Genomic DNA, 21,639 nt, shown 5'->3' with positions numbered 1-21,639 from the left:
AAGACGTGCCTCTCGTCTGGTTCCCAGAAACCCACACCACACGCCTGATTCCAAACCGAGGGTTTTGGAAGACGTTTTCCTTTTAAATAATAATTTGATGGTAGGGGAAATGGAGAGCTGAAGGCATGATGCTGCATCTGAGATGGTTTATGTTCCACCGGATTCTGCAACTCAGCACATTACTGGTTCTACTGAGAGGACCCCGCTTGGTTTCAGACATATCCTTGACCAGCGTTCCTTTGGTTTTACAGTGTACAACTTTTCTGCTTTGCTTGTCTTTATTGTGGAACTTATCAATATTTTTTCAACACAGCTGTTTAAAGGGATATGTGAGGATTTAGTCTGGATAATAGTGCTAACAGTAAAAGGAATCTATTATCCCAACTGAAGCGGTCTTTGTATCAAAACCCAATAAAAACCGAGCGTTTCTTAGGTTCCATACTGTGGGGTCCCGTTTGGAAAATTTGCACAGTCAGAAATGAACAGCAATAATTTGGGTTGCTCATGCACAACATTTCAGCTTAAAACATAGGATGAACCATTTCAATGGCAATAGCAGTATATTGTATACCAGTGGATCTATGGCAACAGTGACTGCGCCGGCTCACCGTCAGGAGTTTATATAGAGGCCTGCGAGACCCAGCTTTCATTTTGGTAGTCCATTTCCGGTAATCAACACGTGAATTTCCATATTAGTTATATATTTAACTCTGAGAAAATGTGTAGTTTAGAGCTAAATATGTAGCTTCAAGTTAGTTTTAAAATAAAGATGTAGTCTGCTAGCTAAATAATTAGCTTGTAGCTAAATATTTGGCTTTAAAATCAATGTCTAGATCACTAATTCTATCAATAAACCTTTCAAGTTATAAAATTAATAAAACTGGTCTGCTGTTGCCAGTATGTTAAAGCAGGACCTAAGTGAGGGAAGCTTACAGAGCAACATGCAGGACTTTTCATGGCGTATTGGTATATATCAAATTTTTAGGAAAGACTCTGAGATGGGGTTATTTTGTATATATCCAGGTATGTGACGGATCTAATTTTGTACCCTCTATCTCAATCTTTCTGCAACAGAGCAATCTTGCTGGCTGTAGTCCGTTTCAGCTCATAAACAAAAGTCTAACTCGAAGCGGCACCAGAACCTCTGATTTGTTTTCTTAAAGTCCACCTTCGCATTACCGTCCTATAATATATGTGCCATTCTGCTCAGTTTATATGAGCTCCTTTTCTCACGTTGGCCAGGAAATTAGGTCAGATTTGTGAGGAAATTAGATGTTTACGTTCACATTTACGCTGGAGCTAATATTTATTGCCCCCCTCTTACGGCGCATAAGGATCCTATGTACGCATGGAGGAGCACGCGTAGTCGTCCGCGTCACATAACGGCATGATAATTATTCACTCAAGAGTACAACCATATAAGCTGCATCAGGCCGAAGCAGCGGGGTCTTTCGTGGAAATGAGAACCAGCCGTCTCTGCCCCGTTTATGCTTTATTATTTTTCTTCCTCCATTTTTAAAGCCCCCAGTTTTTTCCCCATGAGGTAGTCATTTTCAAGGCTGATGTGAAACCAGACACTCAGGAGCAGTCGTGGTGAAGGTCCAGAAACAACACCGGGCCGAGACCGACATCCTCTTACCTTCCCTCATCCCCCTGTTTTCGGTCTTCTGGGACTAGCTCCTGGGAAGGAAAACACCCTTTCACCGTGTCAGAACTGGGATTTCTTTCTGCTGCCATGGCAGTTTTTTTTTTCTTCTTCATCTAACTCTCTTTTCAGTCCCTCCCTCTTCTTCTCCCCTCCCTTTCCCATTGCTGCCACATCTGGAACCCAGCTCCTCGTGTATTTATGTGGTCTGTTTTGTTTCTTTTCTTTCTTTTTTTCCAAAAGTATTATTTAAAAGTTCTTTACCTAGTCTTGTTGGCAGCTTCTCTCCATCTGATGAAGTCTGCAATTACATCTCACCATAACAGGTCACTCTGCAATTACATGCTCCACCACAGAATCTTACCCCCACCCCACCACCCTCCTCTGAACTGAACCGCTGCTCATATGGCGGACCGAAATAGAATAGTTTCATGTCTGTTTGGAAGGCAGCCCAGCTGAAACTATGCTCCGCTGTGACTGACAGTGGGATGTGGACTTTTTCTCCTCAAGAAAAAACCTATAAGGCCAGCTGTGCGCTCAGACTCCGTTCAGTTGCACTCCGGCAGGCGTTGGTGGTGGTTGGGCCAGCTGGGGCTCTAAAGCAGGAGACAGAGCTGAATAGAGTTTGAGTCGGAGTGGATAAAAGTGAGCAGAGGGAACAGAGGGCCCGGCGCGCGTGCGGATAGAAGCACAAACTTCTTGACTATGAACCGCGGCGGGAACACCTTACCGTTCAGTCTCTAGCCAAGACAATGGGTGAGTTTGGTGAACTTTCAGTTTTGGGGACTGTTGGACTAATCCAGCGCTTCTCAGTTCCAGTCCTCAGGCCCCCCTGCTCTGCATGTTTTAGATGTGCCTCTATTCCAGAACAGCTGATTCAAATGATTGCATGGCCATCAAGTGCTGCAGAAGCCTGTTAATCACCCAAATATTCAATCCAGGTGTGTAGCAGAAGGGAAACACCTAAAACATGCAGGGCAGGGGGACGTGAGGACCGGAACTGAGAAACACTGGACTAAACTGAGTTAAAAGTCAAAGCCTTGTTGATAGTTTGAGTAAAACTTCAGTAGTACGACACCGAATATTCCATCAGGTGCCGTCTGATTTATGAAGCACAGTACAGGCAGTCTGGAGCCAGTTACTATGGTAAACCGTGAAGTGTGACAAGTGTCAGCAATATTTCAGATTTAAAAAAAGCATCCTCTGCAACACTCTGGTAAATTCTCAGGACAATAACTTAACAGGCAAATTTCTAACCTCATAATAATAATAACAATACATCAAACTTATAGAGTGCTTTTTAGGACACTCAAAGACGCTTATGCCAGATTGGTAAACTTGCAGAAAAGACTAGCCACAACTTCACTAAAAAGTTACTTTGACAAAAAACTAAACATTTGTTAATTGCTATTCTTTTGTGAGGTACAATCCTCCTTCATTTGTCACATTTCTTTGGGGACTCGTCTAAGAAATAAGCATTGCTAATTGCCCAACAATGTCTCTTCTGCATTCGTAGTTCAGTATCCATGGGAACCGACTGTTGAGCCGGTCGATGAGTGGTATTCTCCGCTACTTTTATGACTCTTTTGGTTTTTAGCTTTGACCAGAGGCAGACCAACTGATTTCATCACGCGGACGTGATGAAATCAGTTGCCGGCGGCACTGCTGATGCGTGCCTGTTGGATTCATAAACGTTGCTATGGAGATGTTAAAAAAACAAGTGCACATACGCCATGTGTACTTCTAGCTCTTTTAAATCTATCCTGAACGTAGCAGAGTGTAGCTGTCTCCTAAACACGAGAACTGCTAGCCGCTTGGCTAACAGCTCTGCTGCCCAGCCTCCCCCTTCAAGCACAACACATTTTGTGTGTCAGCACTTGATTATTTCATTCAGCTGGGCTATCTCCTCACCATTTCCTTGTCGTCTATAATCTACAACAGATCATGATTATCTCCATCAAAAACCCCCATAGCAGTGCCTGGAGCCAAAAATAAACCCGAGTTAGAAAGGTTACTTTCTGGTGTGAAAAGAAAGGTGTGAAAACGTTAAACCAAGACGATCTCCAATAAAGTGGTATTCTTTTTTTAAATTTTTTTCTTTTAATGAAATGGCCAGATATCCATCCAAATGAGTTATTGATACCAGACTTATTTCTGGACAAACATTTTGAGCTTGTCAGGTTTGTTTTAAACTATTGACTTTCTCTGACTGCTAACTGTTAACGCCGGGTTCCCTCTCTGAGTTCGTCGGTGTGTCATAGCCTGACTGATGTGCAGTCAGCTCTGCACAGTTTCCATGAGGAATAATTCACAGTTGCCGTTGGTGATGAGAGAAGTGTAATGGAAGTGAGACAAAAATGAGCATGATGCATAGGTGCAATTATCTTAAAATAAAGACTGTTTTAGTTTGAAGGTTTTAGTGCTTTAGCCACAGTTGTGCAACGCCTTCAGGAGACTGAGTCATATTGTATTTTGGAGCTTCAGGAAACTGTTATTAGGATGGCTGCTACTCACCAAAAAGATCCTGAGTTTAAATCCTTTCTTTCTAGAGTTTACACTTTCTTCCTGTGCATGTGTAGTTTTTCTCTTGGAACTGCTACTTACCGCCCAACATGCATTAACATCCCTGTTAAGTGCATCAGCCACTCTACTGTTATTTTACCAACATTGCACAGAGAAGTAGCTTATATAATGAGCTCAGCAGATGCACAGTTTCACCAGGTGTTTGCTAATTGCTGCTGTCTAGTCTGAAGGAGCTGAGAGGGCGGATAGCGAGGGAGGGCTGCTCTGTGGAGCTCAGAGGCTCGGAAACTACAGCTGCTGAGGTGGAGCTTTGTCCTCGAAGGCGGGGCTACGCTCACCCAAGTGTTTTGTACAGCTGAATGGTTGCCATGTAGATTCAATGATTTCTCAAACATGCATAAAACAGTCAAATCAACATGCCAGGTGTGTTTTGGTGAGAGAATAACATTACAACATGATGTAAAGCTTGACAAAAAGTGTCATAATACTGCCCCTTTAAAGAAAAACAGTTTAAACAGCATAACACAACTAACCTAACTACAAACTAAACATAAGACTGAGTGTGAAAACTGTATTGTAACAAAGACATTTGACTCTTAATAGAGTACTTTTGCTCTAAAAGTCCTCTCATAATGTCTAATTTATAGCCAGAAATCAATTTCTGGCAGCGTTCCTGATGAATCTTAATCCATAGGCAAAGACCTTCAGTTCATTGATATTCCTGGATTTGTGTGCATCTTGCAACTTTTAAAAAAGCCCCACCAGAAATTTTCAACAGAGTTCAGATCAGGTATTTATGACGGCCGCTGTTGTATCTCAGACTTTGGGGTATGATTGAGGATCATTGTCCAGTTTGAGGGTCCAGCGACACCAACACTCCAGCTTCCTCACAGATGGCACAACTTTTTCTCTTGTGAAATCTGACCGAAAAACACAATACTGAGGGTGTTGTTTTTTTTTTTTTTTCCAGCATATCCCATACCAGTTAAGTCTCCCGCTTTGGTTGGGAAACGACAGTTTTTTACCCCCTATTATTATTTTCCCGTAAATATCTTATGGTAGCACCGCATGGTGACATTTCCCGAGATCTCAGGTCCAAAACGTGACAGGTGTGGCATGTCCTTCAAAAGCTCCTTGGTGACGGTGTCCTGATGATGGCTTCCTCTTCCACCCGTGTCCAGGTGAACTGTTCTTTGAAATTCCTAAAATAATTAAGACCTTGGCTCTCTTTTTAGATCCCAGTCCTTGTTTGTTGTAAGTGATCGTCATTCCTTCGACAATTCCGGTGACTTAGCCATGCTTCGAAGATGTAGCGAAATATTTCCATCAAAAGTCCAGTTGTTTGAGGTTTTGTACCTCAGTCTAAACTGATGCAACTGATGAACTCCTATTTTTAAACAGCAGCTCAGCAGAGATTACACTCATATGGGGATCAGATGGATGTATTCGAATGAATTCATTACTTCAGGTCGACGTGCTCACATTCTAAATATCTGGTTTGGAGAAGTACTGCTGTCATCCCTTTGGCGTGGCCTCCGTTGTGATTTGAGGGCATCGCATGGCAAATAAACGGCCCCCTCAAGATTTCGCACGTCGCTCTCAAGTGGAAAATATTTTATGTTTTTGTTCTGTGTCACGTCGAGGCCAAGCGCCACGGTAGCAAAAAAAAAAAAAAAGTTTGGAAAGTGGCTGATCTGGTTTGTGTAGGAGTGATGAAAGTTGAGGTGGCGTAAAAAACAACAAAGATCTCTGGGAGTCTGAAAGTAATAACGACAACACAGTCGGCATGCATCTTTACGACGGCCTGTCTGTGTGGCACTGTGGTGCGCGGAAAAATCTGCGCTTGGCAGCGGCAGATAAATAAAAAGATCAAGATGGACTTGTTAGGAAAAGTTTCCAAATGCGTGATGTTTTTGTAATATATTTTTATAGTCTTTTAATTCCTCTTTGGCTTTTTGTTCACTGCATAAGAGGGCAGTCAACGCCACGGCGAACTGGGATCGCAGGCATCTCTGGGGCGCTACAAGTCGTGTTGTCACTATGTCACTGTTTGTCACACAGCAACACAAAGGACCAAACAGAAGACGTACAAGTAGGCCAAAAAAAAAAAAAAAAAAGACAATACATGTGAATCATTTGTCACCGTTGTTGTTTGTTACTGTTGTTCCTCAGATCAGTGGCGTGATGGACGGCTCTGAAGCCTCAGAAGAAGGAGGTCCTGACTAAAAAAAAAACAAACAAAAAAAAACGAGCTTAGTCCTTTCATTTGGTTGTGCTTGTGTAGATGTTTGGTGGTTTTCCTCCTACAGTCCGGAGGCAAGTATTCCTCTAGACGCAGTTGGACAGACCTTGAACTTGATGTTGTTTTTCTATTGGGATTTTATGGGATAAACTAACGGATGCTAGAGAGCTTTAGTAAACAAACAGAATCATGAAGTTCAGAAGTGGTAAGGTTTCAAGCGGGGTTAGTTTATAAAACAACAGTCTAATTCAATTCTCAATCCATCATGCAACAATGGAAGGAGTTTGGTGCAGTGGAGACATGACCGTCCACGTAGGAGGACTTCTGACTGGACAATTATTGTCTCTGAAGAAGGTGAAGAATGGGCTCTGGTTACACACTATAACGCTATGGAGCTGTTTTAGAAATCTTTTTGCATTTATTTCAAATATGACGGACAGAGAGACAAAAAAGGAAAGAGAAAAGAAAAGGAGAAAGGTGGGGGAAAGGTTTAAAAGGAAAGGATATAGGAGAAGGAGTGAGAAATAAGCATAGAGAGAGCACTGGTTAACACGTTTGAAGTCTGCCTCTAAACCTGCAGAAAAAGAGAAAACAAAACCAAGAAACAGACAACATATACATATTAATAACAGTTATAACATCATTGGAAATTACATGATAATACAAGGTGTATTTTGTATCTTTCTGCTGTTTTTAATCTGTTTTTAACTTTTGTCATTTGTGTCCAGTTTGAGGTTTTTCTGTTATGAGATTCTATTGGACTGGCTAACAATTGGATTAGCATGAAAAGTGCAACATCAGAACTTGTAAACTATACTAGCCAACAAGTGTGGCACTCCAAACAGTCATTTGTGATTTGAAGGTTGCAAACACTGATAATGACGATGATGATACATTCACGATTTCTTGTGCTGCCCTATGACAAAGTATTCAACAGTTGGTAGAAATATATCCTGAAAGTCTTTGGGCTGTAAGTGAAAGGTAATTCAACATTGTATTATTCACTCACTGGGGTTGAATACTAATGCACACCACACTTTTCTGATGTTAAATTGTGAACATAAAGCAAAAACCGTATATCATTTTCCTTCTACTCAACTGATTAAGTGCTTGTGGTTTTATCACAACAAATGCTGAAAAGCTCAAGAAGTCTGAATACTTTTAAAAAGCACTGCAGAAGTATATCGTCCTACTCAAATAACGCAAAGTGTACAGAGGCAATGTAAGTGAAAGTGAGGAGATTTTATCCCAGACCTTCCTAAGAGGCGTTGCGTTTTCAAATCAAAAAACACTTTCCTCAGCATTATGTATTGCTCAAGATTAAACTTGTTGCAGCAGTTCAGTTCAGTTCACATGAGCAAATTACAGTCTGCTGTGATCAAAGCCCAGGACTTTATTTTGTCTAATGACGTGTGGCTGACTTGGGTTTAAATCTGTGACTTTCTTCGCTGCGCCCTCCTCTGCGTCTCCTGGTGCCGAGCCGGTTGAGGGCGTGCCACCGTTTAACACCAACCACCACAGGCAGGTGGGGCCCTGGCTGGGCTTGACATGCTGTTTAATTAGGTCCTCCATCCGTGGGGTGGGGAACACTGGGGTTTCCGCTGTAAAACGCCTGCCTCTCCACAGTCTCGCCCCCGCTCTCATTGTCCTGTGACACTAAGAGAGTAGGGAGGGCGGTCAATGATGAGCAATGGCTGTCTCTGAGGGTGGGACGAGAAGCGTCTGACCACAGTTAAAGCTGGAAACAGGAAGCAGATCTTGGTGCCGCAAGTCTGGTTTGGAGAAGTCGCTGGCAAACACATTTACTGCCGTGTTAATGGTTTAGTTGGTGTCCTTAACAACAACAACCTAATTCACCTTCAAGGCTCAAGATGTGTATTTTATTCCTTTGTTTATTGTTTTCACATGTAAACAATAGACCCGTTAATAGTTAGCAGTTAGTTTCCAGCTGTCATTGGGTGACATGCGGTGTGAAAGGTTGGCTGTCCTGACAGGAAACAAAAACAACCCTGTGAGTTTGTATTTTATCCAAATTAATCAGGTGTGATTAATTCCAAATACGGGTTTATGACCTGAACACCAAACATCTGCAAAAATGTATTAAGCGATGGATGTGAGTGTCTATATCCTTAAAGAAAATTTTTTTAGGTAGAAAATTTGTGAAATGGTTTTTAGCTTATCTTTATCCTTATACAAGGGCTCATCAGATGAAAGTCAGATTGCTCTTTCTCATCACATCATACCGTGAAGCCATACATTTAAAACTATACTGATGTTTCACATTCAGCAGTGCGGTGTATATTGGATGGTGCTGTACTGATGACGACTGTTGACAACCCTGTGACAGCATCCATGACTCAGTGACGACTCTTCGAAGACGGAAACCCAATTACAAGAGTGCAGGAATAAATTTTTGTGTGGGTGTGTACCAGTATGGGAGCCACCAAGGAACTGGGAGATCGATCCAAATCAAACTGGTGGAATCTCAGCGTCGGACCAAAGCCTTTCTCTGTGCTGACCTCTTTCTTTACTCCGTTCTTTTCTTCCTATCTGCATCAACTAATTGCCGGCAGGTCATGGCGTATTGAGCTCCAGTCTTCTTATCTGTCTTCGATGCGATCGCTATCTACTGTATTTGCTCTGTAGGCCTTGTTGTGGTTCACTGGGAAGATCAGAAGAGGAAATTGGAGCTTTAGTTCTTCTCAGCTTTTGTTTGTCGTGAGATTTCCTCCAAAGATTGAAAGGTCGTCACTCCCCTCCGCTCCCCCCATCCTTTTGAAAATGTCCATTGAGAGCACCTAGTTTTAAGGGACTACTGCTTCTGCTTCCTCCATACTTTTCTCATCTAGTGTTGTTTTCTGTTGGTTTAACCTTTCATTGTTTTATTTGACCGGAAGTTCCTCATAACTTCATCCACTGTAAGAAAAGAACGAAAAAATTTTTATTTGTGTCACTCAACATGTAAAAAATATGAAGTGTTTTTATCTAATTTGTGCAAAAAAGAAAGAAAGCATGATTTTGCGATAACTGTGAAGTAGGAAAAGCAGGTTTAACTCTTTGACCTTTGACATTGGCTGTCAGTATGTTCAGCAGACATCTTCAGCTAGAAAAAAATAGACATGGCAGCATTGTTCATTCTGATGCTAAACCTTAAAGTTGACTCTGTTCTTGGCAGAGCTGAGCAGACTAACTAAGTGCAACGCATCTGCGTCCCATCACATTTTTAATTGGAAGTTGTTATAAATCGCTCGTCAGCTGAAACAAAGAATCTGACCATACTGTTAGGGTCGACCACTTCATAGATTTATTTTGGTTTCCAACATGACATCATTCCAACAAAGGCAAAGGAAATATTATTGTTTATAACTTCACATAGCCTAATTTCCAAGTCAACCCGTCCAACACTGACATTACCATTATTATACAGCATAATTATAACATTTTTCCATTTCTTGGTTTTGATAAGGAACTTCAATCCGGTTGGTCTGGAAAGAATCATGAGGTTCCTTGTTGAGGAGGTTCACAAATTTCCACCCAAAGTTTGGTTAAGACAGCTTGAGTTTTGTCCCGGGGGAAAAAAACCCTCAAATGTTATAGTGTGTGTGCTTTCTTTGGATTAACAATAAAGAAAAGCCCGGCAACCTTCATTGTCCATGTACAGTTGATGACCAGTAAACATGAGCAAAAACAGTCGAACTGCTGCATAAAAAGATCCTTTGTTAACGTAGGTCCTTCTGAGTATTAAACTCATTACAAAGCCGCATACACCAAGCCATTTCTCTGGATTTGCTATCTTAAATTAGACTTGGCAGACTGTTTGCCGGGTCTAATTACGCAGAAAACTTTCTCCAGTGTTTGCTTTTTATACCCAAAGAGCAAAGAAAAGCACAGAAAATGTTTTTTTTTTAAAAAAAAGCCACGTGTGCGCTCGGCCCGCACGTACGGAACATTTCTTGCATACCGTGCTGATATTTACTTATCATGTTGCGCGCATGTGACTCCCATTACTCCTGCGCCTTTAAATCAGTGGTCAGTAAAGAAAAAGTCCCACCCTGGAGGAAAGACCTGGGCAGGACGAATACCCTCCACCCATGATTCTTAGTGTTCCTTTCTCTGCGACTTTAAATCCACACACAGACGCAGCCGGCCTGACATACTCCCACCTCTTAATGTCAAACAGCTGCAGGGTTGACCTGGGAGGAGTTGCCCTGGTTATAGAAACCAAGATCATTTCACTCTGAAGCCCGTTTCTGAAAACACAAGCCATCCGCTCAAATCAATGACCTCTGGGTTCAATGCAGGATTATTCCTTTAAGTCATAGCAACTCATACGCAGGGCATCTGACATGACACAGTACCTGCAAAATTTTGTCAATATTTCGCCAAAGTAAAAAAAAAAACCCAGAATTTTTCAATTCCGTTAAAAAAGAAATACAATTAAAATTGCACATGAGTAAGTTTCTTCATGAGACAAGTCTTTAAAAAAAACTTTCCACACCGTCATTTTTCAACTACTTCCTGCCGTCTTCTTCTTTGTGGTTTGTGCCAGTGGCAACTTCTGTTACATTAATTGTGCAGAAGAGACTTTCCTTTTCTGCTAAAATGTTATTAACACACACAAGACTTTTATAAAACAAAGCCTGCATGAGAATTTGACATTTTAATTTTGACATTTTATATTTTATGAAAAATGTTTTTGCTGTATACTGCGGTTATTTACTTAATACAGATGATCTGACTTTTTGTGAACTTCCCTCACAAAAACGATTAAAGTAAATATCACAGATAAAATGGCTCGTTCTTAGAAAAATGTACATTTTCTAAATTTGAACGGGTCTTTGAGGTGAATGGATCCTGAAGAATTGGTTCCCTTCTCACAGCCGTAGGTCACGTCTCTACCAGAGATGCAGCGATGATACTACGTCAAATAGAAAAAGAGCTAGCTGTTTAGCAGCATGTGGTCTAATGTGAGACCACATGCAGGTTTGTGACCGGCCTGAAATACAGGGTCAAATGTTGGGTCAAACTTCAAAAGCAGTAACTCACCACAATTCCAGAAAACAACACGTTTCTGCTGAGCCTGCCAACAGTCGTGGTGTGATCCGATGCCGCCAGTCTGTAACTCCTTTTGATAAAACATTTTCATCTGAGCAATATGTCATTTCATGCCTGCGCTCCCTTCAGTCTGGAGGAGCCGGAGTGCTTTTACTGACTCTGAAAACTGGTGCAACGTAGTTGTTCAGTTGCTGCTTTATGGAGTTTTCCCCTGTGTCGTGTGGTTTTATTGCGACATTACGCTGAGTTTGAGTAGCTCCAGTCTAGCAGCTTGGAGAGTTCAGCACTCTTTCATGGTTCTGTGTATGCACTGCTGTCGCTGTCGTCTCTCAAACCCATCCGCAGAGCCCGGTTGTCCTGCTTTGTTGTGAAAGTCGGAAAAAGCTAATCCCCATATCGGGTTCATTAAAAGTGCTACGCGTTTGTTGCAATGGATGTGTGATGCTTGGCATTGTGATCGCTAGAGTCTATAAAAAACCCCCGAAAAAACAAAGCCAGCCCAGGCGTAAGGGTTTTGCCCCACTGTGTTTTTGGTGATGTAATTATGATCATTTTTAGATATGTAATGTTCCATGGTTTACACATCCTTGTTAGTTTATTTTGAATCTTAAATTTAAGTTGTCGTTGTCTCATAAAAAATAGACAAAAATAGTCATATACTTTTTCATACTTTCCATTACAACCACTAACAAACCCACATAGAGATGGTGTGTTCAGGCTCATTCCGTTGCAGCAGCAAGGTGAGCCTCAACTCCAGTCTGACGTTTTAACATCAAGGAGTTTTCTTCCATTGCTACGCAGCTTCCCTGCTGAAGGTTTTGCTAATTATCAGTCTTGGCCAGGTCCCACTTGGAAAAAAAAGAGCTTTTTAACCTCATTGAGACCTGGTCAAATAAAGGTTACATATGTACATACAGAAACATTCCCAAACCATGATGGTGCTACAGCCCTTTACATGGAGTGGAAAAAGTTCTGTTTTGGTCTCATATTACAAGCGCATCTTTATTTTCTGGAGCTAGCTCCCCAACGTTGATTCTGGCAAACTGTTGCCAGCACTTCTTAAGGCTTTCTTTTAGCTACTTTTTCTGAATTCACACCAGCCCTGTTTAGTCCACTTTAATCGGACTCTAGTTCATTTGCCTAGAAAGTTAAGTTCGTTTGGGGAGGTGTGAACGTGCAATTGAACTCTGATGCGAACCAAAAAAGTCCACCTACAAACGTAGGTCTTGGCTAGGTTAAAGTGAAGTCTGGTGCGGTTTCAAAGCTTAGCTGACTGGAGATCGCTGACAGGAAGTGAACTGTAGTGTAGGGCATTCTGGGTAAATACAACCAAAGCAAACGAGCAAGTCTAAAGTTAGTGGAAAAAAAGGTTTTCCAAAGACAAAAGAGAAATCCAACAACCGCTAAAATCAGAAGACACTAACTTTTTGTTCACATTTTGTGAAGTAGGAAGTTGTCAGTGTCTTCTTCAGAGGTTTTCAGGTTGTATCATTGAGTAATGATACAAGTATCATACAATGATACTTGATGCAACGCCAACACAGGCGAGGGGGTGGAACAGTTTGCTTAAAGTCTCTGGTTTGCTTAACACAAATGTTTCAATTTTGGTTCTGAATCGAACTAAGTTTATGTATATGATTATCAGGTTTGAGAACACCCTTAAATTCATGGAGTCCATGACTAATAGTCCTGTCAGCATGTTTTCCTATCTGGGCTGTGGATCTTTGCACTTCCTCCAGAAATACCAAAGGCATCTTCTCTCATTAATGCTCTCCTGTCAATTTGGGTGAACAGCCAGGCATTTGTACATTTGTATTTGTACCATAACATTCACATTGTGAATGATGGGTTGAACAGAGCTCTATAACAGAGATTGGGATGCTGTTCTATTATGTAACCCTATTTGAAAGTTTCTCTCTATTCTGAGAGCAAATGGATAGATTTTGATTTTAATCCTCTAGTTAGTGTTGATCTGTCATGTAACATCCATTGCTGTTTGTGGCTGTAAAACAACTAAACATGGTTATACCAGCGCTGTGGGGACTCCACTGCTGCTTCAGAGGAATAATCTCCTCTTTTCTGTACTTGGGCTTCTTAAAACTGACTGCTCTTCGTCACTGATTGGATTTTCTTCGCTTTCTTGCCTCGAAGAATGCTCTGTCAGTGAAACTATGCGTATGGTTTGGGTGTGGTTGCAGTCACACCCATCAATCTTGCCATTTTGCACACCACACAGGATTGTAATTTTTCTTCCAAATAACCAGCCCCATCTGATACGATTTTTTTAATTTAGTATTGGACCAAAACTTAAGTGAAATTAAAGCTTTGCAAAATTTAGTTGAATGTGAGAAGGCTTCACCGGGATGACAGACTGTAAAGTTAGCAACATGTGTCAAGAGGCTTTGACTGATTATAGTTACAGACCCTGTTTTTACCTTACCACAATGTAAGCCTACCTTCAATTATGTCTGTCTGACTCGCTGTACACCATGCGGCGTGTATACGTGTGTGGGTGTGTGTGTGTTGGGCTTCTTTACAAGCTTAGCTTATCCATTATTTAACAGCTCCTGATGTTTTGCTTGCTCACTTCTCGGGTGTCAGGTGCCTGCTAGGTCCTCTTCACTCCTCCAGACTGGATCTTGTTCTGCTCTGTTTTTACTGTTTGAGTTCTCCGCCCCAGACCAGCACATTAGTTGTGTGTGTTGTTGTTGGTGGTGGGGGAGGGGGGTTTTTCACCAAGTCTAGCCTTTTTTAATGAATCAATTAATTTATTCAGCTAACTGTAGACGAATTTGGGAGACTTCAAAAGCGTTTGGATAATTGTTGTGGTGTAAAACCGGAGACGTTGGACCTCTCGTGAGGTAATGGAGCCGCTATCTTATTTTTTCCTTTGCCTTTTGGAATATCCGAGTTATGAGTAATTTTTATAGCTTGCTATAAAGAAGCAAGAAGATGGTGTGTTCACATTAGCAGACTTGTGGTAAGGCGGTAAAGTTATTTGTGCAGCTGAATGTAATCTTTACTGGGCCGGGGGTTCACTAGGTGCCTCGGGGAACTGCTGTCATTATTCTTGCCTTAAAGGGGCAGTATTATGTAAAATCAACGATGCATCTCCTCGGTGCAGTGCTGGTGAAAATGTTGCTAAAGGGTTAATAGAGGAGCCATACAGTGATGACTTCCTGAAAGAGCAGGAGTTTCTTAAAGAGACAAAGGCCTAATTTCAAGGCGTTATATCACAAAGTAAATTTTCTCAAGCTATGTTTAAGATGGACAGCATTTTTATAACAGCTGAAAGCAACAGTTACTTGGTTGTGCTGTAGACACATTGCAGGGTGACATCACATGCGTAAGATCCCGCCCTCCAGCTTCGTCCTAGAGGGTGGGATCTTACGATGTTCACGTTGGATTTAGCTGTCATCATGCGCTAAATCTTAAATGTACGCGTGACATATAAATGAAAAGGGGCACACTGCTTTGCTGCTAATATTGCTACAACTGCATAACAAGGTCCAACGGTATCACATTTCACAGATCAAGAAGAAGTTTTAAAAATAGCAAGGGAGTAAGAAGTAGGTTAGTTATGCTAGCTTGACTTTGACAACCTTACCATGTAGATGTGCTGCAGAATTTGGTGCGTTTTGGTTCCATTGAAAAAAAAAGGCATCCCACAGATCAACTTTCTATCAGATCATCAGTAGAGCAGATGTTTAAATGGACTAATCAACCACCGCTGTGTTCAGACAATCACTGGAATCATGATACTGTAATAGACTAAATGTTGTTCTTGGTGTGGGAAATGTTTGGTGTTTATTGGTGTTGCATCCCAATACACTAGTGGAGCTGTTGTCAGTGCGTTGCTACAGCAACGGGTCTGTGTGTAGCGTAGCTGACACATAGAGTGAGAAAAAAGAATGCAAGTGGCTTTGAGTTATTCTTCAGTCATTTTTCTGCATTATTTTCCCGTCGCTGTGGCGCAGTGCACTGAATTAATTACACCTACATCTCCAGGTTTCATCTTGTTAACTGAATTGTTCGACTACAGCAGATCGGCTATGGATGGCGAGTAACAGAATCGTCTTTTTGCCCTCCAGCGTTGTACACATGCGGGAAATTTCCGGATGTAAACAATGACGTTTGTCATGTCTATAAAATGTGTGCCTGGAAAATCAACTTTAAAGTGATACAAGAGCAGTCCCAGCCCACATGTATTAGTGAAACATTTTGCAGGGTGACTTAATGCTAAACCATGAATGAAGCTGTAAGTTTATACATGAATGTGTCCCTGTGTGTGTGGGTGTGCAACGTAACCCCTGTGATCTCATCTGCGTCCACGGGTTGCCTAGAAACTCTATGAAAGCATAGTATTTAACTTCCACATTATGCAAAGGGAAAGAATGCTAGCCGACCCGAACAGACAGCACCGGGTCTGGCCTTACATGGACATTAGTGCAGCCAGGAATTTTTCAAAAAAGGAACAAGTTGAGGTTTTCATAAATTTCAATATTCATGCATGCAGAAACTTTAGAAAGTAACTGTGACATGCTATAAAAAATCCTCTGTCTGGTAAAGTCTTTTAGAATGCTTTTATTATAACTTCTCAAATATCTGATGTCAGCTTGGATAAAGGATGCATGCTTTCCCCCCGCAAATTACACAAAATTACTTTTCCAGTTCTTTTCTAAATACACTTAAAGCCTATTGCTCGACATAATGCTTCTTGCAAAACTTGAGAACATTTTGGTTTTCTTTAGGATCACCTTAAGACCCAAGCTAATATCAGATAGGGAAGGCAGGAGTAAAAGTGTGGCTGTGCTGCCAGGTAGTCTGCTTAGAGAACATTTTAAGTGCCAATAAACTCTCACTGTGTCAGTGGAGGCCAGAGAAAGAAGGTGAAAGAGATTCAGCTTCTTGGTACTTCAAAACGAGATTTAGAGCCAGTCAGACCGACTTGTATCACCTATTATTTTTTTAAAATTTTTCTCAATACATCTGCACAAAGCTACGGCTAGAAGAATGTTTCTGCTAGTGTATCCCTCTGCAAACTTTTGATAACCTCTGACTGCTTCATTTTTCATCGAAACAGGCTCAAGGAAACCGGGAAGAATGCTTTGTTGAGTAATGAAAACAACAGTGTCTTTACCAGAGAGTGAAACTCCTATATATTCACTTTTTTTTGTCTTTGTTTCTAGCAACTAAGCGATTTGAAATCTCCTTTCAAACAAGAGTTCATCAGAGTTGTGGTGTTTACTCACAGAAGCAACAGGAAATCTCATTATGATGGGAAACATTCTCGTTTTACGTTTTTTAACTTGTTACAGGGAGACAGGTTTTTGTCTTAAGGAGACGTGTTTAACGTGTAACAAATCTTTGTTTCTTTTGAGATGTAAAAATGTTGTGACATGTCTCAAACAGATCACAGCTTTTTTTTTTAGAAAGGCATAAATGGACTCCGTTTGACTTTCCATCTTCTCATTCTGTTTCTGCTATAAGACAAAACTCTCACGAGGTCTTGCAGATTTACAACATTGTTCTTATTAAACAACATATTTTGGTTTTTAATGACATAAATCTCACAACTAATTTCATATTTCGCTAAAACGAGAAACTTTCTCAATCTACCAAGTGTTGTGCATCGTTATATCGAGAAAGTTGAACGTCATAACGAGACTTTGCTTCTGAATTTATTTCCTCGTTCTGGCAGTTAAAACATTTCCGTATTTTTATCTTTTCTTTTTTGTCTGAGCTACGTTGTATTATGGTAAAACAGGTTGGTCACCCACCAACCGTTATACCTCTGATCCAACAGATTAACTATTGTTTCAAATCACAGAAGTTAACAAATGTCAAGTTAGAAATGCATAGGAATAAACAAAGCATTGTATTTATAATGTTATGCCTGATCGGCGTATCCTGTACTGCTTTATCACTGCAAACCCAAAGAAACCTTAGCTGATTAAAACAAAACTCTAAAATCTCTGCATTTCTGCAATCAAATAAGACATTTTTCTACTGTGAAACTTTTCCAGTCAAAAACTCCTCATTCTGAAGAACTGTAAGTGACAAGAGGGTTTGTGTCGCCTTTTTCTTACCTGTAAGAATCCACAGTCCATCTCCGGCTGTCATCTTCTCGACATTTCCACTTCCTTTAACTTTTTTTTTTTTATTATTTTCCCCCATCACTACTTCCCTTTCCAAACTTGCCCTCTTATTGTTTTAAAAATACACTGGGGGGAAAAAGGAAGAACGCAACGTCTCCGTCCTCCCACACGTTTTATTCCTGACATCATAGCGTGTCGTTGAAACCCGTGACGCCACCGAGGCCCATCATCCTCCCTGAGACGTGTCAGGATGTTGACATTATTTTTCTATCATTAGCCAACCTGAGCTACAGTGCAGCTTTAGCAGGATGTGCTGTTGTGTGTCTTCAGAACGGTAAATTTATGTTTCCACCCGGGGTGATGTGGACACAGAATGGGAGCTGTCCGGGTTTACGCCGGGTTCTGGACCTGGTCATTAACAGAACGTGGGAAGAACTGTGGAAGATGTCAATATATATATATTTTTTACAGCTGTTATCAGAAACGACAAATACACATCTTACTGTTTTTGGTCCCTATATTCAGGTGAATATCTAAGCAAAGTCAGATGTGAAAAAAATCTAATGCTTTATGGTCCTGTTTGGCTTAAACCAGAGGTGTCCAAAGTGCGGCCAAGGGGCCACTTGTGGCCCTTGGACTGATTTTGCCATTTATAATGTTACAAAGGATAGTGAGGTAATAATGATATGGCTAAAATTTGTAATCAGATAAAAACTATTGCTGACATAATCTCATTACAATGGAAAATGTTAAATACAACACAAAGTATTTAACTTTTTTTTAAAAAATTATTTGTCTTTTTTACATTAAAGTTCATGTATGTGAGCCGGCTGACTTTCTGTTGTTATCAGTTTCAAAGTACCAACATGTAATTTAAACAAATTAAATGCGGCCACCACATAATGTGTTGTGGGGGGAAAACAAGAACATAAGAGAACCAAACATGTTGCAAACTTAAAATCCTTTGGTGTTTGGGCTTCATTAATGCTTGTGTCTTTGATCACTTCAAAGTTCTTTATTGTTTGAAGAATCTTGTCATATTCAGTTCATTTCTCTGTGTTCATTAGTGTTGGGAAGATCTTACCGTTCAGGTTCGTTCCTCTGTATTTGGTTTCTAGTATTCTGCTCCCTGTGTGGTACATCAGTCCTGTTTAGTCCACTTTAATCAAACTCAAATTTTTTTGGGTAGAACGTCCGGTTGGTTTGGGGAGGAGTGAATACGTAATCGAACTCCGATGCGGGCCAAGAAAGCGAACTGTGGCTTGTCTAAAAACCATTGGTCTCGCTTCGGTTGAAGTAAACTCTGGTGCATTTGAAACATTAGTTGGCACAGGAAGGTGTCTTTGTTCTCCCAGTCAATCAAGGACTTGATGGTTTCTGTCTTGCTAAAATCCAAAATAGGCTGAGAGGAAATTACTTTCCTTTTTTTTTTTTTTTTTACAGCCAAGTAAAAAACACTTTAAGCTGTAGGAGCACTCTAACCGGAAATGTTTTAGTTTTTGAACCATAACATTTTAAAACCTTGGCAACCAGAAACTTGCCCGGTTCTGATTTCCACGAGGTTTGGTTACTACACAGTCAAGACCAGGGGACTGTCCCCCAGGATCAAAAGTTCACCACAGGGCAAACGCTGAGGCAAACATCCAACACTGCCTGAAAACACCAGCTGTCACTTAAAATAGGTTTTCCATGCCAGTGTTATCTGAGGAATGCTCTGCATTTAGCTGTATTGAGATAGTGGCAAGGTTGTTGTGTCTGGACACAAAAATCATGTACTCTGAAGGTTTCTACAAAATGATTGTAATAAAGTAGTACTGTAGTAGCCTTTGTACAGTACATCACTTTGTGAAATTACATTTTTTGATTAGGCCAAGTGTATATTAGCTGACAAAACCTTACTTTTTGTTTATTTTTAGCTTACTTGAGTCATTCGATTAATCCAGGTCGTTTCGTAATTCTGCTTTCTCTTCAAGTCTTTTTCCATCACATTCTGAAATAGTAGCAATTCAATGGCAATGTAGACATTCAATCCACTGTTTGTCAGTTTTGTGATAAATGAGGGGAAACTTGAGTTGACTCACCGAGTATTAAAGCTATCGGGCGTTATATGCTGTGTGGCTTTCTCTGTCCAAGCACAAGGCCCCACTTTGAGCTAACCCACTTCATGTGTGGGATGGGAATGCTGACTCCATGGCTCAGCACAACCATCTTCTGGCTTGTTCCCACCCAGGCAATCATACAGTGCCGTTCTCGCTCTCTTTTTGTCCCCACATGACAGCTCTGTGGTGAGACTGCAACCGCTGTCTTCCCCTGTGAATCCAGTCTCCAGCCGAATGAGACGAGGAAGCGTTATTGAGACGCCAGTCCACAGGGTGTCCGCCTGCTATAAAACTCAGCACCCAAAGGCAACTCGCGTAGCAGAGGCTTCCCATTAGCTGGAGTGTCAGGTGAACGATCGGACACGTAGCGTTTTGAACAAGAGCTGTATCGAAACAAATCCAAACTACATGAAACATAATAAGGGCCGCTGAAGACTCAGGAGTATCACAGCTCTCACTTCATCTTGAACTCCGTCACACTAATTCTTGCTAGCGCTGACCTCTAAGAAATGGTGAGTGGTTTTTTACTTGTTCCTCCTGCTCCACAATGTTTGATTTCTTTGTTCGACTTGCACACAAGCCCAAAGGTTTTGGCATGACAGTGAAGCAAAATACCACGACTACTGTGGTATTTTGTTTTCTGCAAATCAGTTTTTGGATTCATTCGGTGGTTTTAACTAGAGGTATTCTATTTTACCACAGCTTATATAAGGAAGACTGAACATCTTTTTTTTTTAAATTGATATGGCAAGTTTTGTGGAACAGAAGAAGGGAAATAAGAGAAAAGAGGCTCTTACTTAGCCTCGTTGTTGAATTCCCATGTCTATGGCAGACAGTCAGGTCTTACTCCCGCTTACTTTGATTCCTCCAGTGAAGTTTTTGACGGGGCCAATCAGGGAAGAGAAGGAGACGTTGTTAACCATGACGTTGATTTTCTGAGCTGTTTTTGAATTGTAGTTTGCCTGCAGTTTTAGCAACGGCAGCAGAAGAAGTTAACGAAGCTGTTCAGTCCGTGTTGGTCACGCTTCAAAATTGTGACCTTACTAAAGTAAATTTTTTTCCAAAGGTGATTTTGGAGGGAAAAAAAAAAAACACCACCTATTTCTTATGAAAAAAATAGACAAAAATAATTCACTGTTGGAAAAAAAATGACCTAGGTCATTATTTTAGGAAGGTGACAAAATATTGAATTAACATTAACAGCCGTTGGTTCGGCACTTGTCTCTTTGCAGTGCAGGATGCTTGTTTCCAGTGCAGTCAATATCCCATAAGCTTCATGGCGTTGAAACCATACATTGGGTAAAATGTAAAACCTCAACAGAGTCCACGTCATCGCTTCTCAATAGCCGAGTGTCCAGACCCTCTGGACTGTCATCTTTGTTTTTTTCTTAGCATAATTAACTGTAATGAATAGAAACAGTTATAAATGAACATTTCTTATGGTAGGTTTTTCACAATAAATGACAAACAATGCAATAGATGCTTATCTTTAACTGTAAGTGACAGAAACATGGAAACAATGATGTAAAGACATTTCAGTTCTTTCAACACATATCCTTCAGTACATCTCAGAACACACCTAGCGATTGCTCCTACATATAAGTCTATGAGCGGTTGTTATTACACTCAGCATGTGACTCAGACAGAGGTGTCCTTTGTTTGACTTACCTACAAACCACATGTTCACCAAGGCAACCTAAAGGGGGAAACCGTCTGGGCAATCTCAGGTTTCAGCTGGGACATAAAATGGTAAATGGACTGAACTTATATAGCGCTTTTCCAGTCATTTTGACCACTCAAAGCACTTTACACTAGAATCACATTCACCCACTCGCACTCACAAACACACACACATTTATACACTGATTGGTAGGCAATTTGGGGTTAAGTGCCTTGCCCAGAGGCACATCGACATGTGGCAGGAGGAAGCTGGAATCGAACTTACAACCTTCCGATCGCAAGACGACTACTCTACCA

General features: G+C 40.9%; 1 protein-coding gene across 2 annotated transcripts in view; it reads left to right on the top strand.

The window, feature by feature from the left end:
- Positions 1–2,077: 2,077 nt before the first annotated feature.
- Positions 2,078–21,639, top strand: part of insc (INSC, spindle orientation adaptor protein) — a 63,037-nt gene continuing 43,475 nt past the window's right edge. Inside the window, exon 1 of one of the 2 annotated variants that reach the window (XM_023342372.1) lies at positions 2,078–2,401. The gene's annotated coding sequence lies outside the window, so the exon portion shown is untranslated. Of the gene's footprint in view, positions 2,402–19,896; positions 20,175–21,639 lie in introns of those variants that run through there. The other variant, XM_005807462.3, reaches the window with a different exon arrangement.

The sequence above is a fragment of the Xiphophorus maculatus genome, chromosome 2 (assembly GCF_002775205.1).
Source record: "Xiphophorus maculatus strain JP 163 A chromosome 2, X_maculatus-5.0-male, whole genome shotgun sequence".
NCBI lineage: Eukaryota > Metazoa > Chordata > Actinopteri > Cyprinodontiformes > Poeciliidae > Xiphophorus > Xiphophorus maculatus.
The sequence above is the reverse complement of the archived record's forward strand: the minus strand, read 5'-3'. Positions and strand labels throughout refer to the sequence as shown.